The sequence below is a fragment of the Rana temporaria genome, chromosome 8 (assembly GCF_905171775.1).
Source record: "Rana temporaria chromosome 8, aRanTem1.1, whole genome shotgun sequence".
NCBI lineage: Eukaryota > Metazoa > Chordata > Amphibia > Anura > Ranidae > Rana > Rana temporaria.
Window position 1 is genome coordinate 72,435,841 of NC_053496.1, and position 15,205 is coordinate 72,451,045.

The 15,205-nt window shown below is 44.5% G+C and overlaps 1 protein-coding gene across 2 annotated transcripts in view; it reads left to right on the forward strand.

Moving 5' to 3' along the window:
- The window catches only part of RHOBTB1 (Rho related BTB domain containing 1), a 129,246-nt gene that overhangs the window by 62,341 nt on the left and 51,700 nt on the right, over positions 1 to 15,205 (forward strand). Inside the window, exon 1 of one of the 2 annotated variants that reach the window (XM_040362004.1) lies at positions 13,909 to 14,031. The exons of the other annotated variant lie outside the window; for it this stretch is intronic. The gene's annotated coding sequence lies outside the window, so the exon portion shown is untranslated. Of the gene's footprint in view, positions 1 to 13,908; positions 14,032 to 15,205 lie in introns of those variants that run through there. 2 annotated transcript variants of the gene reach the window in all.

Consider the following 15,205-nt stretch of genomic DNA (forward strand, 5'->3'; position numbering starts at 1 on the left):
AATAAATAAATAAAATAAAGTCCAAATCCTCATAGGAAATCCAAAGAGAGAAGTAAGAGTTCAAGGGTGATAAGTGATCCTAGGACAGATATTGTAGTGCACCCTACACCTCTTCCCAGTCTTCACCTCGAACGTGGGTCACACTACCCCTCAGGGGTTCAAACTCACCACAAGATAAAAAAGATAAAGCCTTGAACAGCAATTCCTCCAACTCAAACTCTTATTATTTCTCCAGGGACAGCAGGGGTTAATCTCGATCAGGGCACATAAAAACCAAAGGTACCACAATAGTGTAATCCTGTTTAATAGTTGCCCCCCTAAAGAAAACAATCCCGCTTAAAATGCACGTACAGAAAAAACACTTGTCATGAACATATAAAGGAATAAAGTAGGGTTACACAGGGGCCGCGCGCGTGCTGGATAGCGCTATGCAGATAGGACCTGTGTGGTCAGCGGTGGAACGCAATTCCCTTCCTGGTTACGCCGTTGTAGCATAGTGCTATCCAGCACGCGCGCGGAGGATAGCGGTGAACCCTACTTTATTCCTTTATATGTTCATGACAAATGTTTTTTTCTGTACGTGCATTTCAAGCGGTAAACTGTCGAGGAACTCGACGAGGAAAAAAGAGAACAAGTTCTCTTTTTCCTCGACGGGAGTCTCGATTTCCTCGTCGGGCTGGTTTTCTACGAGAAACACGTTTGTGTGTATGCTTAGAAACCCGCGCATGCTCAGAATAAAGTATGGGACAGGAGCGCACCTTCGGTAAAAGTAGCGTTTGTAATGGATATAACACATTTGTCAAGCTGTAACAGACTGAAAAGTGCAAATCGTCTCTTACCAATCTTTTACTTAACACGCAGTAACATGAGATTAGCAAAAGCAGCCCCAAGGGTTGTGCCAGTGGAATCGAACTTCCCCTGCCATCGTACGTGTTGTACGTCACCGCGTTTGAGAACGACAAGATTTGGTCTTGACAGTGTGTATGCAAGGAAAGCTTGACAAGAATCTCGTCAAGCCTGACAAGAACCTCGTCAAGGAAAACAACGTTTCTTTTACGACGAGATTTTCGGTCGTGTGTATGAGGCCTAAGGCCTGGTTCACACCTTTGCATTTTTTTAGTAAGTTTTCAGTTTTGCAGAAACACACTACAGTCCATTTAAAATGGTTTCCTATGAATGTAGTTCACATCTGCATTTTATGGAAAGGGCCAAGGACTTTTTTCTAGTTTTTAGTTCCATATTGGTTCAAAAGCGTGTATTGAAAAATGCAAAATGCACTTGGAATATGCAAATTGCAACGTGCATAGGTGTGAACCAGTCCTTAATTGGCCCTAATATGTGTATGTATAATTGTGAGTTAGGGACCTAAGGCTCCATTCACACTAATGCATTTTTTGATGCATTTTTTAACATGGTTTCCTATGGAATATGTTCACATCAATGCTTTTTTGTGCCTCTGCGTTCTTGGAAAAGATAAGGGACTTTTTTCCTGCTAAAAGCAGCATTTTGCATGTAATAGAATTCAAAGGACTCGCATCCAAAACCAAGTACCGCAATTTTGCCGCAATTTGCGTTTTGCTTTTTTTTTTAAACCTGTTTATAGCTGGTTGATAAAGAAAATGTAAAAAAAAAAAAAAAAAACTGCTGGCTAAAAAAAAAAACGCAAATCGTGGTAAAATCACAGTAAAAACGCACGTCAAAAAACGCAGCAAGCACCGCAAAAATGCTCAAAAGCAACATGCATAGGTGTGAATCGAGCCTAAGGGTGGATTCACACCTATGCATTTTTAGTGAATGCAGCCTTAGATTGGAAGCTTCTTGAGGGCTAGGATTGATGTGAATGTATAATATATATGTAAAGTACTGTGTAAACAGATGGCGCTGGACAAGTACCTGTAATAAATACATTTGAACACTGCCGCCCTCAGGATGCAATGAACATCTGTAGTGACGTATGTTTCCTCAAACCCCCACCCCCAGTGTCAGATTTGCCACCTTTCAGGGGGAGGGGGGAAGGGGACCCGTTTTTGACAGGTCTGCTTCCCCACTTCCGGAAGACTGGGCAGCGGCCCGATCCCCCAGAAGTTTGTCCCCCTCTTCTTTCCTCTGCTGCTGGGCCAATCAGCAAGGGAAACTTCGCTTTAAAAATAAAATGTAAATTTTAAACATTTTTTTCTTTGCATTTGCCAGCCCCTAAGAATTTTTATTTTTTTTAAGAGTATATGAAATAAAAATAAAAAACATATATGTCCTTTAAAAAAATGTTTTAATTATCAATTATATCGGAGTGCAAATTTGTATAATAGCTAATACTAGACAATTGTATATAATTTTTTTTCCTAAATGTGATCCCAAAAAACTTTTCAAATATGTTAAAGAACCCCACTATGTGTATGTGAGGGCCAATCCGTGTTATTTTAGACCTATGGGGCATTGACTATGTATTTTTAAATTCATTTGTTAATCAAAAACCCACGTTTGGATAGAGACGAGTCTATTTACCGTAGTGCCAAATGCAACCTCTCTTGGCTGCCTTATCTGGAGTTTAATATTTACCCGCTCTAGAACTTTGCACTGTGGCAAAAGAATGGTAGAGAAGGCAGACAGCCAGTATTGGAGGACGTGGTTCAATCAGTCTGTGCGAGGCGGGGGATAATGCTCTCAAAACATAGACACAAAACATATTTTTATTGAAAAGAATAAAGTCAATGGTGTTAATTTACTAAAGGTAAGTAGGCTCTTTGCAAGGGAATTTTCTCTTAGATTAGTGAATGAGGTGAAGCTCTGCTGGCTTCCACCATCCAATCACGTGTAGGCAAAAATACTGTTTTCTTTTTTCTTGGGTATTCGTTTTAAAGTTAATTTCCACCATATTCACTAAGCTAAGGAAAATTCCCTTTGCAAAGTGAAAAGCCTATTTGCCTTCATTAAAACAGATATTCACTGCATCTGAGCACCACAAATCAAAAACGCGATTTAAAGTGATTGTAAATATAAATATGGAGAAATTCCCCCCGGGGGCTTTTAACCGACATATTGAGTAAAGTATATTAAATTCAAAGACATGGAAATATATAAAAAAAATCTTTACTAGGTTTCTGTATCACGACTAATGAAGATGCAGATAGTTGTAATATAAAATACATTCAGGTTACAGACAGTTGGAGACCTATCTCAACAACAATTAAATGTTAAATGATACAATGGAATAATATATAGTGCCATTGATGAAGTAGCTTCCATAAGAATACCCCCACGCGTTTCAACCACAATTTGGTCTTCTTCGGGGGGATTTGTATTCGCTCGAAGCATATAGAAGGTGACATGTAACCAGAGATGATGGCCGTGGTGCAGACAAAGGATCCCAATATCCCCATGATATATATATATATTGGGATCCTTTAACATTTAATTGTTGTTGAGATAGGTCTCCAACTGTCTGTAACCTGAATGTATTTTATATTACAACTATCTGCATCTTCATTACTCGTGATACTAAAACCTAGTAAAGATTTTTTTTATATATTTCCATGTCTTTGAATTTAATATACTTTACACAATATGTCGCTTAAAAGCCCCCGGGGGGAATTTCTCAATTTTTGTCTCTACAACATTTTGGGGTGTGCGGCCCTTGCACTCTCAATATATGCGTTTTTCCTTGTCTCTCTCTGTCGTAAATATAAATATAACAAGCATGTTATACTTACCTGCTGTGTGCAAGGGTTTTGCACAGAGCGGCCCCGATCTTCTGGGGTCCCCCAGTGGTGCTCCTGGCTCCTCCTCTTCATCGGGTGCCCCCACGGAAAGCGGCTTTCCATGGGGGAACCCATGCGGGCGTGCTCCTGAATTCCGCTGCTGCATCCATTGACACAGACCCCACCCCCTGCTCTCGTGTCACTGGATTTGATTGACAGCAGGGGGAGCCAATGGCTCCTGCTGCTATCAATCTATCCAATGAGGACCCAAGACAGCGGCTGGAGCTGCTGGGCTTGTGCACTTCGCTGGAATGGATGGGGTCAGGTAAGAAAAAGGGGTGGCTCTGTGGGCACCTGTAGCAAAAGGTTTTTCACTGTAATGCATATGCATCAAGGTGAAAAAACATGAGACTTTTCAATTCCCTTCAATTCATTTTTATTGTTTAACCCCCCTTGCGGTATTCCCGAGTCGGACTCGGGGTGAGATTTTTTGGCTATGATCGGTAACCCCGAGTCAAATTCGGGCTCGCCTCGCTGAATCCACAGGCTTGGTTTACTTACCTTGTCCCTGGATCCAGCGATGCCACCGCGCTGTGTGAGTGAGCGGGACCTCGCTCGATTCACACAGTGCCTCTGTGTGCCGCCGATCTCCATTTCCTGCGACGTTACGACGCACAGGAGCGGAGAACGGCGCCAAATTCAAAAAGGTAAACAAACACAATACATACAGTATACTGTAATCTTATAGATTGTATATAATTTTTTTTCCTAAATGTGATCCCAAAAAACTTTTCAAATATGTTAAAGAACCCCACTATGTGTATGTGAGGGCCAATCCGTGTTATTTTAGACCTATGGGGCATTGACTATGTATTTTTAAATTCATTTGTTAATCAAAAACCCACGTTTGGATAGAGACGAGTCTATTTACCGTAGTGCCAAATGCAACCTCTCTTGGCTGCCTTATCTGGAGTTTAATATTTACCCGCTCTAGAACTTTGCACTGTGGCAAAAGAATGGTAGAGAAGGCAGACAGCCAGTATTGGAGGACGTGGTTCAATCAGTCTGTGCGAGGCGGGGGATAATGCTCTCAAAACATAGACACAAAACATATTTTTATTGAAAAGAATAAAGTCAATGGTGTTAATTTACTAAAGGTAAGTAGGCTCTTTGCAAGGGAATTTTCTCTTAGATTAGTGAATGAGGTGAAGCTCTGCTGGCTTCCACCATCCAATCACGTGTAGGCAAAAATACTGTTTTCTTTTTTCTTGGGTATTCGTTTTAAAGTTAATTTCCACCATATTCACTAAGCTAAGGAAAATTCCCTTTGCAAAGTGAAAAGCCTATTTGCCTTCATTAAAACAGATATTCACTGCATCTGAGCACCACAAATCAAAAACGCGATTTAAAGTGATTGTAAATATAAATATGGAGAAATTCCCCCCGGGGGCTTTTAACCGACATATTGAGTAAAGTATATTAAATTCAAAGACATGGAAATATATAAAAAAAATCTTTACTAGGTTTCTGTATCACGACTAATGAAGATGCAGATAGTTGTAATATAAAATACATTCAGGTTACAGACAGTTGGAGACCTATCTCAACAACAATTAAATGTTAAATGATACAATGGAATAATATATAGTGCCATTGATGAAGTAGCTTCCATAAGAATACCCCCACGCGTTTCAACCACAATTTGGTCTTCTTCGGGGGGATTTGTATTCGCTCGAAGCATATAGAAGGTGACATGTAACCAGAGATGATGGCCGTGGTGCAGACAAAGGATCCCAATATCCCCATGATATATATATATATTGGGATCCTTTAACATTTAATTGTTGTTGAGATAGGTCTCCAACTGTCTGTAACCTGAATGTATTTTATATTACAACTATCTGCATCTTCATTACTCGTGATACTAAAACCTAGTAAAGATTTTTTTTATATATTTCCATGTCTTTGAATTTAATATACTTTACACAATATGTCGCTTAAAAGCCCCCGGGGGGAATTTCTCAATTTTTGTCTCTACAACATTTTGGGGTGTGCGGCCCTTGCACTCTCAATATATGCGTTTTTCCTTGTCTCTCTCTGTCGTAAATATAAATATAACAAGCATGTTATACTTACCTGCTGTGTGCAAGGGTTTTGCACAGAGCGGCCCCGATCTTCTGGGGTCCCCCAGTGGTGCTCCTGGCTCCTCCTCTTCATCGGGTGCCCCCACGGAAAGCGGCTTTCCATGGGGGAACCCATGCGGGCGTGCTCCTGAATTCCGCTGCTGCATCCATTGACACAGACCCCACCCCCTGCTCTCGTGTCACTGGATTTGATTGACAGCAGGGGGAGCCAATGGCTCCTGCTGCTATCAATCTATCCAATGAGGACCCAAGACAGCGGCTGGAGCTGCTGGGCTTGTGCACTTCGCTGGAATGGATGGGGTCAGGTAAGAAAAAGGGGTGGCTCTGTGGGCACCTGTAGCAAAAGGTTTTTCACTGTAATGCATATGCATCAAGGTGAAAAAACATGAGACTTTTCAATTCCCTTCAATTCATTTTTATTGTTTAACCCCCCTTGCGGTATTCCCGAGTCGGACTCGGGGTGAGATTTTTTGGCTATGATCGGTAACCCCGAGTCAAATTCGGGCTCGCCTCGCTGAATCCACAGGCTTGGTTTACTTACCTTGTCCCTGGATCCAGCGATGCCACCGCGCTGTGTGAGTGAGCGGGACCTCGCTCGATTCACACAGTGCCTCTGTGTGCCGCCGATCTCCATTTCCTGCGACGTTACGACGCACAGGAGCGGAGAACGGCGCCAAATTCAAAAAGGTAAACAAACACAATACATACAGTATACTGTAATCTTATAGATTACAGTACTGTATGTAAAAAATACACACCCCCCCTTGTCCCTAGTGGTCTGCCCAGTGTCCTACATGTACTTTTATATAATAAAAACGTTTCTTTCTCCCTGCAAACTGTAGATTGTCCATAGCAACCAAAAGTGTCCCTTTATGTCAAAAATGGTTTTAGAGCAGCTAGAAAACAGCGATAATAAATTATAATCACTTGCAGAATTGTGCGATAGTGATTTGTGGGGAAATTCGTCATAAAAAAATAAAAGTAATGACAGCGACAATTCTGCAACTGAGCAAATTTCAGTGATTTTGAGTTACATTATTGAATAATTTTTATTATAATTATATTATTATTTGTTATAATTGTTTATAATTATTTATTATATTATAATTTATAATTTTGTTTTTTAAAAAAATCATACCCGGGATGCCTACTAGACTCTTGTTTGGTCAGATTTAAGTGAGTTATTCCTAAGAATTACAGGCCTACAGTATAAAATGCCAAATTTCCTTGCAAATAATGGTACCGCTTTCAGCATCTTTTTTCTGAAATAATCATACCGCCAGGGAGGTTAAAGCAAACTTCCCCATCCATGTATGTCTCCATGCCTTATTTTGTTGAGAAATTACTTTGAAAATCAACCCCCTAGCTTTTCTGGCCGTGGACATCTTGAGTAAGGGCAGATGATTCAAGTAGCATTTACTTCCTGGAATCCATCTGCCCTTAGATCAAGCATGCGCAAGTGCTGATAAAACCCCTCTTCCTCTGCTAAAGACTCCTAGGATGTATGACCTAATTTGCCTAGGCAAGAAACCAGGAAGTAACTAAAGAAAAAAAAAAATATATATATATATATATATATAGTTTAAAACAAGTACATACTGTATGATATACTTTCTTATTTATTTACTAATGCTAGCAGCTCAAAGATTAGATATAATCAATGTTGATTTGGCGAGTGAAGTTACACTTTACATTAAATCGGAGGTCCGGCGGTAAAAAAAAAATATTAAAAGTCAGCAGCTAAAAACACTGTAGCTGCTGACTTTTAATAAGCACACTTACCTGTCCAGGTTGCCCGCGAAGTCAGCCGCCCAAGGCGATTCGTCCCTCGGACCGGGTCCAGGCACCGCCATCCTCACTAAGGGAAACAGGCAGTGAAGGCTTGCGGCTTCACTGCCCGTTTCCTACTGCACATGCGCGAGTCACGCGGCGCTTCGTTAATGGACACACCGTCCTGTGTGTCCCAGAGGGCAGCGCACCTCCATTTCCCAGAAGGCAAGGTGAGGAGGAGAACACAGAAACTCACCGTGGACGAGGAAGAGGCAGATTAGGACAATCTGCCTAGTAACAGCCATTTCTGGTAAGTATAATTCCTTTTTTTTTTTTATAGCCTATTTGGCTATATTTTTTTTTTTTTTTTTTTTTTTTTTAGGGTGGACCTTCGCTTTAACTCCAATGTCCACTTTTCCTTGATTCTATAATGTTTTTCCTATCAGTACAGGGGAATTTTAATAATATCTGAACACCAACACTGAATGTATCGCTTACCAAGAAATGATCTTTTCCTAATTGTTACATTTATTTATTAGTTTACAAAACTTCCTCCCAGAAGAGAGTATTGGATACGTAACAATATCAAAGTATTTGGGGTAATCTATGTTGAGAAATTTACAAATGTTCTATTTGAAAAGCATCCTAATTCTGAGAATGCCTTCCTTTTTCTGAAACTGAATGTACATTCTACTGATGTTAGCAGCTAAGCTGCACATGGTGCGCTGCCTGATTTCCTGCGTCGTTGTAGACAGGATGTCTCTATCAGTTTTTATCTTATATATCATTCTTAGAAAGAAACTAACACTTTGGTCAGTTCTAGAAATTCAGGATGCTCGTGTCCTTTTGACATTTTCTGTTAAATGATGTGTATTGTTAATAACTTATTATGGTTTATCTGTCTCAGGCCTTGCTCACACCATGTGCAGGGACATGCGTTTTTCTGCACCTGTCTCTGCAAGGACACATAGAGGACAATACCACAGCCCCATTGGGAGGCTTTGGGGAAATATCAAGGGTCTAAACAGACCCCTGATGTCTCACAAATAAATATAGTTTACTATGCTTCAGTTAGGAATAAACACAGGAGCGATCGGTACAGATCACTCACTGGGCCAGATTCAGGAATAATTACGACGGCGTAACGTATCCCCTTTACGTTACGCCGCAGCAAGTTTTCGGCGTAAGTGCCTGATTCACAAAGCACTTGCCTGTAAACTTGCGGCGGCGTAACGTAAACCTGTCCGGCGCAAGCCCGCCTAATTCAAATGGGGCGTGTGTCATTTAAATTAGGCGCGCTCCCGCGCCGAACGTTCTGCGCATGCTCCGTGTGAAAATTTCCCGCCGTGCTTTGCGCGAAATTACGGCGCCCCGATGTGTTTTTTGAATGGCGACGTGTGTAACGTACTTTCGTTTTCCCGGACGTCTTACGCAAAAAAAATTAAAAATTCGACGCGGGAACGACGGCCATACTTTAACATGGATGGTGTAATTTTACGCCATCTAAATAGCACTCTTAACTTTACGACGCGAAAAACCGATGTAAGAGATTGCGCCGAACGCGCGTACCTTCGTGGATCGCCGTAAACAGCTAATTTGCATACCCGACGCTGGAAAACGACGCAAACTCCACCCAGCGGCCGCCGGAAAATTACACCTAAGATCCGAAGGCGTGTCGGATCTTAGCCAAAAGCCGTCGTATCTTTGTTTGTGAATTACAAATAAAGATACGACGCGGCAAATTTGAAAGTACGCCGGAGTATCAGCAGATACTCCGGCGTACTTTTTCTGTGAATCTGGCCCTCTGTGTTCATCCAGAAAGGGGTAAATTAAATACTTACCAGCCCCTTCCCCCCCACTCTCCATCCAGAAGCATCCCCCGCAGCAGCTGGTGGGACAGGTGAGGAGAGAAGCTGGCAGCACTGCAGGGAGGAGACGGGGCACCAGGAATCAGGGGGAATCAGCACTGCGTGGGGTGATTAGGGTGTGCCCAGACACCTGGCACACCCTGTGCGCACGCCTATGGTTGACAATAAAACCTGGAAGCTCATTGGCTTCTATGCAGAGCTGCACCAGATTTTGCGCTCTCCAGTTTTAGTAAATCAAATCCAATGTGTGAACAAACTTAAAATATTCTTTACAAGTCAAGTCTGTGGGCAGGGCCGATCCTAGGCAGGGTGCTCCGCACCCAGGCGCCACAGAGGAGGGGGGCGCTGAAGCTCCAAAGTTCTCCCCTCCCTCCTCCTTGTCTGTGTCCAGAGGCGGAGCGCATGTAGCGGGTGCTGTGGTTCCCCATCCCAATTGCTCTCTCCGCTGGCAACTGACAAAAGCGCATACCTCCCACTGTCCCCGGAATCCAGTCTGAGTACCACAGCGGAGCCTATTACGGGAACACCTCTTGGCACTAGGCTCCAGTAATTCATTCTGTCCAGTGTGCACGGAGCAGTCTCCTGTCTGCCCCACCCCCTCTGCGTGTGTCAGCTCTTCTCCCATAGGCGTGTGATGAGAGGCTTCTGGGTTGGCCGGAGCTGCTGCCAATCATCCCGTGCACTCCCAGAAATGCTCTCCGAGTGACACCCTCCAAGTAACCAAAGATGCCACATATGCACCGCCCCCTGTAATGTGCTTCTGCTCCCAGCGCGCCCGAGCTACAGGGATCTATTGAACAAGTACTGATCTATGGGGACACTTGCTGTGGGGGGCTCTGATGGGGGCAAATGCTGGGGGGGGCTCCGATTGGGGACACCTGCTGAGGGTACTCTGATGGGGGACACTAATGAAGACTTCTAAAGCCTCGTACACACGACGGGACATGTCCGATGGCGGATTTTGGTCTGATGGCTGTACACACCATCAGACCGAATTTCCCGCGAAAAACGAACGCGGTGACGTGGCCGCGCCATCGCCGCGACGATGACGCGGCGACGTGCGCGACCCTGGAAGGTCAATGCTTTCATGCATGCGTCGAATCACTTCGACGCATGCGAGGGCTTTCAGCCGAGTGGACATGTCCGGTGAGTCGTACAGACGACCGAACATGTCCGACGGACAGGCTTCCAGCGGACATGTTTCTTAGCATGCTAAGAAACATTTGTCCGCTGGAAACCTGTCCGATCCGCCGGAAAATTGTCCGGTCGTCTGTCCGCGGACCAGTTTCAGCAGACATGTTGGGTCGTGTGTACGAGGCCTTAGGGGAGCATCTCTGTGTTTGAGTCATAGCCATAGAAACATGTGAAAAGGGGAGGAGTGGGTAAGATGACCACGCCCATGTGGGGGCGCCAGAAATATTTCTGTACCCAGGCGTCTGTGACCCTAGGATCGGCCATGTCTGTGGGTTTGATTTACTAAAGCTGGGGAGTGCAAACTCTGGTGTATCTGCGCATGGTAGCCAATCAGCGTCTAATTTCAGCTTGTTCAATTAAAGTGGAGGTCCACCCTAAAAAATATTTATACATTAAAATGTTATTTGAAATAAATAAAAAAACATAGAAGAAACATGGTTACGTACCAGAAGCCCCTTTTGCTATGCAGCCTTCCTAATCTGCCTCTTCCGCGGTTACTTTCTCCTCTTCGTTGAGCTCTCCAGTTGTCTTCTGGGACCTGTGTGTGTGCCAGAAGACAACGGGGCCATTCACAAGCACATGCACAGTAGCAAACAGGCAGTGAAGCTACAAGGCTCCACTGCCTGTTTCCCTTAGGTGGAATGGCGGCGCTGGGAACAGGTCCAAGGAACGGATCAGCCTCGGGGGGCCGACATCGCAGGCTCGCTGGACAGGTAAGTGCCCTTATTAAAAGCCAGCAGCTACAGTGTTTGTAGTTGCTGACTTTTAAAAAAAAGTCTGGAACACCGCTTTAAGCTTAGACAAAAATACCTGGAAGCTGATTGGTTCCTATGCACAGCTGCACCAGATTTTGCACTCTTCAGTTTTAGTAAATCTACCCCCTTGTGTTTTTTCCATGGGTTTTCAGGCATGTATGGTGAGAACAAAGCCTTTATCGTCTGAAAACATGTCTCTGCTTGTTGCAAACTATATTGATTAACAACTTCCTGCCCCGGCCTATAGCAGAATAACGGGCAGGAAGTGGTTCTGTTATCTTGACTGGGTGTCATATGACGCCCAGAAGGATAACATGGGGCAGCGTGCACCCACGGGGGTGGGGGTGTATGTGCAGTACGGCGATCGCGATGGTGGCGTGTCAGTCTGACATGCTGCATCTCCGATCGTGGTAAGAGGCTTCTTACTATATGATCAGCTGTGACCAATCACAGCTGATCATCACGTGAACCAGGAAGAGCTGGTAAATGGCATTCCTCAGTTCGTGTTGACAGGGAGGGCCGATTGGCGGCTCTCCCTGTCGGGGGGGGGGGGGGGTCTGTGCTGATAATCAGCACATTGATTATGAGCACAGCCCCCATCAATTGTACCCATCAGCTGCCAATCGGTAACCAGTAGCTGCCCCAGTCCATGCCCCATCATAACATGTCAGTGCCCAATAGAGGGCCAATCAGTGCCCACCACAGTGCAAATCAGGGCCCATCATAGTGCAAATCAGGGCCCACCACAGTGCAAATCAGTGTCCATCACAGTGACAATCAGTGCCCACCATAGTGCCCATCAGTGTCCATCACAGTGACAATCAGTGCCAAATAGAGGGCCAATCAGTGCCCACCACAGTGCAAATCAGGGCCCACCATAGTGCAAATCAGGGCCCACCATAGTGCCAATCAGTGCCCACCACAGTGCAAATCAGGGCCCACCATAGTGCCCATCAGTGTCCATCACAGTGACAATCAGTGTCCAGCATTAACACCTGTCAGTACCTGCCCAATCAGTGCCATCTATTAGTGTCCATCAATGCCGCCTGTCAGTGCCCATCAATGCCACCAGTCAGTACCTTTACATAGGCTATCCCCCTTCAGTCCATCATGAATTCTGTTGCCAGACTCATCCAGCTTACAAATCGCTCAGCATCTGCTACCGCTCTCTTGCCAATCCCTCCATTGGTAAAATACTAACAATAACTTACAAAGCCATCCACAACTCTGCCCCCAGCTACACCACTAACCTAGTCTTAAAATACCAACCTAGTTGTTCTCTTCATTCCTCCTAAGACCTCCTGCTCTCTAGCTCCCTCATCACCTCCTCCCATACTCACCTCCAGGACTTTTCCAGAGCCTCTCCCATCCTTTGGAATTCCCTACTCCAATCTGTCTTACTATCTCCAACTCTATCCACTTTTTGGCGATCCCCGAAAACCTTTCTCTTCAGAAAAACCTATTAGGCCTCCACCTAACTACTTTTTTTTCTCTCCATCAGCCCATCCCCCACAACTATTACCTTTTGTATTACTTGACCCTCCCTTTTAGATTGTAAACTCTAACGAGCAGTGCCCTCTGATTCCTCCGGGATTGATTTGTATTGTAACTGTACTGTCTGCCCTCATGTTGTAAAGCGCTGCGCAAACTGTTGGTGGTCTATAAATCCTGTATAATAACAATACTGTAATAGAAATGCAATCCTAAAGGGACCATTTCGCCAGAAAAGTGTTGTGAATGTTTACGGGTACGTCCAGACCTTTGTGTTTCGGGAATGCACACAAAATGATATGTTGTCCCGACACTCTGAGAAAAGCGCTGCCTTTCCGAAGACGCACAGTGGTACTAATAATTGTTAATGGCCCCCCATTTACCCGCAGACGTGTATATTTTTGCATGTGCCAAACTGCGATTTTTGCACATAAATGGGGATCTTTGGAAGGTTCAGCGACTTCTTTTTTTCGTACATTGAAATGAATAGTGTAAAGCACTGTTGGCGCTATATAAATCCTGTATAATAATAGTGTGCCCTACACATTGGGAATGTGTCTGTGGTGGCACTTGCTGCAGGTGGGGAGAATTCCCTCATGTCCTTATGCTCCCCTATAGACAATTCTTTGTTTACTTGTCATGCCGTCATTGCACTGACGTCATTCTCCTGCACGCTTGTCCCCCTATGTCCTGTGCACAGCCCCTTCTCTCACACATACACAGCCTCTCCTCTGCTTCCTCCAGCAGCCCGCCGCGAGCGCGCCCAGCTCCCCCCACCCGTGCACGCGCCTCCCTCGTTGTTTTTCATGAATGAAATCCAATCGGGCGGATATAAATAGCACGGGAGGGCGCTGACGTCACGAGGCGAGCTGCTGCTGCTGCAGCTGGAGATCGGGTTGCATTAGACGGCTGTGTGCTCGATTCACAGATTGTCTGTGTGCCGCGGGAGGGCGGGGCTAGAACCCAGAGAGGGGCGGGGATGGAGAGAAGGGGAATGTTCACCCCATAAGATGGAGCGGGGAGAGGACCATGAGACGGCTGCAGCCACATCCTAGCCGACAACCTCCCGACCTGCCTGGAGGACAAGCACTGAGCCGGGGAGAGGACACAGCAGGTGTGTAGAGGGGCCTGAGCGCTGGTGTGGAGGGATGCTCAGCGGATTCCTGGACACTGATGATGGATGGGGAGACATGAAATAACGGGAGAGGAGGAGGGCAGAGGCAGGAAATCCAGGAGATCAGGGCGGATGGCAGCAGGATTTGTGTCCCCTTTATATGTGCCATGGACGTTCTGTCTATGGAGTGTGTCTAGTGTGTGTGTTGTGACCATGGAGTGTATGTTGTGTCTCTGAAGTGTGTGTGTATATGTAGTGTGTGTTGTTTCTTTGGAGGGTGTGTTATTTGTATATAGTGTGTGTGTTGTTGTGTCTATGTGGTGTGTGTGTTGTTTCTATGGAGTGTGGTGTGACTATTAGGTGTGCATGTTGTGTCTATTTAGTGTGTTGTTTCTATGGAGTGTGTGTTGTGACTATGTAGTTTGTGTGTGTTTCTATGGAGTGTGGTGTGTCTATTAGGTGTGTATGTTGTGTCTATTTAGTGTGTTGTTTCTATGGAGTGTGTGTTGTGACTATGTAGTTTTTGTGTGTTTATATGGAGTGTGTTGTGTCTGTGGAGTGTGCTGTGTTTTTTGTGTCTATATAGTTTGTGTGTTGTGTTGTGTCTATGTAGTTTGTGTGTGACTGTGTCGTGTCTATGTCGTTTGTGTGTGTGTGTTGTCTCTATGTAGTGTGTGTGTGTGTTGTGTTTATGTAGTTTGTGTGTGTGTTGTGTATATGTAGTTTGTGTGTGTTGTGTCTATGTAGGTTGTGTCTGTGTAGTTTGTGTGTGTGTGTGTTGTGTCTATGTAGGTTGTGTCTGTGTAGTTTGTGTTTGTGTGTGTGTTGGGTCTATGTAGTTTGTGTGTTGTGTCTATGTAGTTTGTGTGTGTGTGTGTGTGTTGTGTCTATGTAGTTTGTGTGTGTGTGTGTGTTGTGTCTATGTAGTGTGTGTGTGTTGTGTACATGTAGTTTGTGTGTGTGTGTCTGTATGTTGTGTCTATGTAGTGTGTGTGTGTGTTGTGTCTATGTAGTTTGTGTGTGTGTGTGTTGTGTATATGTAGTTTGTGTGTGTGTTGTGTACATGTAGTTTGTGTGTGTGTGTGTGTGTGTGTGTGTGTCTGTATGTTGTGTCTATGTAGTGTGTGTGTGTGTGCGTTGTGTCTATGTAGTTTGTGTGTGTGTGTGTTGTGTA